At 42.0% G+C, this 4,962-nt stretch overlaps 1 protein-coding gene and 1 long non-coding RNA gene across 2 annotated transcripts in view; one reads left to right on the forward strand and one right to left on the reverse strand.

The window, feature by feature from the left end:
• Positions 1-272, reverse strand: part of GKAP1 (G kinase anchoring protein 1) — a 46,089-nt gene extending 45,817 nt beyond the window's left edge. The window contains exon 1 of the mRNA XM_019610533.2: positions 190-272. The gene's annotated coding sequence lies outside the window, so the exon portion shown is untranslated. The remainder of the gene's footprint in view (positions 1-189) is intronic.
• A 273-nt stretch (positions 273-545) lies between these two features.
• Positions 546-923, forward strand: LOC109363999. The gene is made up of 2 exons (XR_002109945.1): positions 546-634; positions 732-923. It is a non-coding gene; the product is annotated as an uncharacterized LOC109363999 (long non-coding RNA).
• The last annotated feature ends 4,039 nt before the right edge of the window (positions 924-4,962 follow it).

The raw sequence follows: 4,962 nt of genomic DNA on the forward strand, positions 1-4,962 counted from the left end.
GGCCGCTGGGCTCGGCCCGGGTGATGTGGGGCGCAGGCGTGCTCCTGCCGCACGTGTGCCCGCTGCCCGCCTCTCGTGCGGCGGCGGTGAGAGAGGCCTCGGCGCTGGGGCTGAAGTAATGCTTACGGCAGAAAGTCTGGTACGGGGCTCGAGTCCACTCTGGTCTCCGTAAGCCACGGAGCGACTTACCTGCGCCAGCTGACGTGAAGCAGCAGTCCAAATCCTTGTCCACTGGATAGCTTTCTCGGAGAGATGTTTTCTGTCAGAGAGCATCGCCATAAGAGCGGAGTCGCAGCTGTCCCAGTAGGGGAGATTTAAACCGCACACGGCGCTGCGCTGTCACCACGGCATCCTGCTCCTGAAACAAACCCACCCACCGCCCGCGACCTCCTGCTCCCACAGCCACGTGCCACATGGTTTGCCGTCGTCTTTGGCGTTCATTCATTCAGTAAAAACTAGAAAATAGCAAAACCCCATGAAACGTGCAATTTGATGAAGTGAAGCGAAGGTGGAATAACCCACTTAATGAACATTCTGAGCCTGAAGAGCAGAACTAACGTACTATTGTCTGTTGGTCAAACTCAGTTTGACCAGGGATCTTCAAATCACTCTGACTAAAATTCGCATTCCCAGGGTAAAGGGTCCGCACCCCCATATAGCTAAAATCTGTTAAGCTCACCTTTAAGCCCCTAAGGACACGAGTTGTGACTTTTCTTTCTGTTTGTTTTCAGATAGATTGGGTAAAACTTCACTTACTGCAAGACTTGCTTCTCGAAAGTGATGCAATTAATATTTCCACATGTCAGAGGATTTCTGCAAACTCTCTGCATGGGATTATTTCTGCCATTAATACATAGTTCATAACTAAAACTCTGTAATGGGAATGAGGGAATGAGTTTATTAAAGAAATTGATTCCCCGACAGTAACTTTTTTTGTTGACACACTGTAAGGAAGGATGCCATTCAGAGGGACCTCAGGAAGCTTGAAAGGTGGGCCTGGGTGAATCTAATGAGGTTCAACACATCAAAGTGCAAAGTTCTGCACTTGGGCTGGAGGAATCCCAGGCATATAAACAGACTGGAAGGAGCAGACCTTGAGAGCAGCCCTGCAGAGAAGGACCTGGGGGCCCTGATGGATGAAAAACTTAACGTGAGCCAGCAGTGTGCTCTTGAAGTTCGGAAAACCCTAAATGGTATCCTGGGCCCCATCAGAAGAGGGGTGACCAGCAGGGACAAGGAGGTGATCGTACCTCTCTACTTTGCTCTTGTGAGGCCCCATCTAGAGTACTGTGTCCAGGTCTGAGGCCCCCAGTGCAATAAAGACAGAGAGCTGAAGGAGAGGGTCCAGAGGAAAACCACGAAGATGATCAGGGGACTGGAGCACATCCCCTATGAAGACAGACTTGCTCAGCCTGGAGAAAAGAAGGCTGCAGGGTGACCTCATTGCAGCCCTTCAGTACCTAAAGGGAGCCTACAGACAGGAGGGGAGTCAATTCTTTGAAAGGGCAGATAACACCAGAACAAGGGGAAATGGTTTTAAGTTGAGGGAGGAGATTTAGGTTGGATGTCAGGGGGAAGTTCTTTACAGAGAGAGTGATGAGGTGCTAGAACAGGCTGCCCAGAGAGTCTGTGGATGCCCCATCTCTGGAAGTGTTCAGGGCCAGATTGGATAGGGCCCTGGGCAACCTGGTCTAGTATTAAATGGGGAGGTTGATGGCCCTGAATAATTTGGGTTGGAATGGATTTTCAAGATCTTCAAGTCTGACCATCAACCTGACCTACAAAGTTCCATCACTAAACGATGTCCCCAAGTGCCACTTTCACTTGTCTCTTAAATACCTCCAGGAATGGAGACTTCACCATTTCCCAGGACCAATGCCTGTCCATTCTCCCCATGGAGGAACTCTTCTTATCCAATCTAAACCACCTTTGACAAAACTTGAGAGTGTGTTTCTGCTTCTTACCACTTGTCACCTAAGAAAAGTGACTTACACTATTTTTGCTACAACCTCCTGTTAGGGACTTGTACAGAGTGATGAAATCACCCTACAGCCTTCTTTTCTCTGGACTAAACAACTCCTGTGCCCACAACTGCTCCTCACAACTCTTGTTTTTGAGTCCTTTCACCAACTCTGACCTTCTTTGTACATGCTGGAGCAATATCCTATTTACAGCGAGGACCCCAAAACTGAAGGTGTGGTATCTCACTAGTGCCATATAAAGGGGAAAGTCACTTCTCTATTCCTGCTGGCTAAGCTATTTCTGATACAAGGCAGGATGCCTTTCTTGGCCACCTGTGCACTCTGCTGGCTCACCTTCAGCCAGCTCTCAACTAACACCCCAGAGTCCTTCACTGTCAGGCAGCTTTCCAGCCACTTTTCCACAGTGAAGGACCCCACTGCACAGTGATTTTATGACCCAAGTGCAGCAGCCAGTACTTAGCCTTGTTGAATACTGTGCAGTTTGAGTTAGCCCATCAATCCAGCCTATCCAGATCCTTCTGCAGCACCTTACTGCACTCAAAAAGATCAACAATCCCACCTAACTTGGTGTTGTCCACAATTTTACTGAGGCTGCACTTGATCTCCTCATCCAGATTGTTGCCAAAAAAGCTAAATAAAACTGGTAGTAAGATTTGCAACCACTGCCATGGAACCAGACTGATGCATTAGCTTCAGAAAACCAAGGTCAGCTATCCCACTAGTTTTATGATTTTGCTACTCCTTTGAATATTTTAATCAAAAATAAGTTTTGCTACATATATGCATTAACTATAGCTGGTGCTGGTGGTACATCAATAGAGGTTGAATCTTCCCACCAGTGTTCCATTCCATTCCATGTTGTTACCATGTGACAGATGGCAGCAGAGGAACAGTCTGACAGAATGGCCTCTGACACGGAAGTGCACATAAAGCAAAGGAGTGTCACTGAATTCCTCAATTCAGAAAAAAATTGTACCCATCCATTGATTGTAGCTGAACGCTTATGGGCATCAAACAATGGGTGTGAGCAGGTGGATGAGGTAACGGAGGGTGATATGTTTTGGCAGTGGTGACAGTGGGTCACTTTCACTGGTGCAGATTTTTGCTTGCACGGCATGCAGGCTCCTGTTCATCAGTGGTGAAAATGCATAGCTAATGGTAGTGTATATGCTGAAAATTAGTGTTTTTTGTTTGTTGTATGAAACTGTGTTCTTGTGCTGTTTGGATCTCTTGTACTTAGCATATAAATAAATAGGAAGTATTACTTTTGGAACAACCAATATGTGGCTCAAAACAATTCCTCTTCACTCAGTGCTGCCCAGACAAACCAAAATGTTGGACACCTTTTGATCTAAAACATCAGCAGACATCTACTACTGATTGAACTGTACTTTCTTAAATTTACCTTTGCTTATTTTATGTTCATCAAGAACAGGCTTTCCATTTCTGGAAACTTAAAAACAAGACAAATTAATATTTATTTGTAGAATAGTGTGAGATATACGATAATGTGCCGTATCTACCGAAAGCAGAAATGCTTTCACAGTAATTCTTTCAATTAATGTGGAGATGCAGTAAATAAGCATGCATTTTAAACAGTATTTACTTGTTTCTGTTTATTGCTTTTTGTCTACAAACATGGAGTAAAACATACACTAATATTTAACATTAGTAAGACTCTGTTGTTACTTCTGTGAAAGTAAAAACAATCAAAAAAAAAAGACCCCAGTCTTTATCTCACAATTGAGCTGAACAAGAGAATATAATGCTAACTGTGAATGATGCAATCATTTGACTTGTTAAATGGTTTATCTGATTACAATATAATGTTTTGCAGTCTACTCATAAAATCTTAAATGTATCACAAGACAATATGTCCATTTAGCATGTTGTTAACATCTTTGTGATACAGACAAATTTGCTCTTTGCTTGCAGCATGTAAAAATGCAGCTTTCTTATCTATAGCCTCATCTGCTATACACAGCAACATGCCCAGACAACAGCAGAGTAAAAATTCTTTTGCTAAACATGTCTAATAATCCACATTTCAAACATGACCACTTGAAGTCCACTGCTGAAATAAAATTTACTTTACTTTCAGAAGTTCCTCTTCTTATGCCGGAGAAAGTTATGGATAGAAGTGTTAAATTCCTTTAATTCTGGTCCTTCTGTTGTCTGCCTTCAAGTTTGTGCAGCTGTTAACATACACTTCTCAGTGAGCACAGTACACATACAAAAAAGATTTGCTTTGATTCCTAAACTGCCTACTAACAACAAACTAATGGATCTGTCTAGTCCTTCCTCTGAAGCAGATAAGAAATCCAAAGATCTGTGTTCTAAATGGAAAAGCAAAAATAGCAAGGACAAAGAAAATACTGTATTTGTCTATCTAGCTTCCCTAGAAGATGCTGAATTTGGTTCTCTCTTTTTTTTTTTTTTTCCCCACTCTAGTAGTACAGAAGCAAATGTCACATATTGAGGTTCCCAAAACTCAATTGTTTAAAAGTCACAACAAACAAAGCCATATTATGAAGTAAGCAGTTATCTTAATTTCACAAATAGGCTATAACAACTATTTTGCAAATAAGAATTATTTTTGGTAAGGGGGGGCAGGAGGAAAAATAAAACTTTTATCTCATACAATAAGACTTTTAAATAATAAGACTTTCAAATATCATTAAAAAAATCTTTGACATTTCTTTCAAATAATAAATTTGTCTTGAGGCATCAATTTTGATCTCAGGCATGGTTTGCATGAAATGTATTTAGGAAAAAAGCTTAAAGAAGTCAGTCATTATCAATACTGGGCAAGATTCTGGAAACTGTATATTCTAGCTATATCTTGAAATAAATTAAGAAATTCACTATTGTTTCTGACACGAGAGTAGAATGTTGCTCTAGGAAACCTAAATTACACAAGTACAGTGCACTTCACAGTGCAGTTTTTGAAAAAAAAAAAAGTTTTTTATTTTCCAAATCA

The sequence above is a fragment of the Meleagris gallopavo genome, chromosome Z, assembly GCF_000146605.3.
Source record: "Meleagris gallopavo isolate NT-WF06-2002-E0010 breed Aviagen turkey brand Nicholas breeding stock chromosome Z, Turkey_5.1, whole genome shotgun sequence".
Classification (NCBI taxonomy): Eukaryota; Metazoa; Chordata; class Aves; order Galliformes; family Phasianidae; genus Meleagris; species Meleagris gallopavo.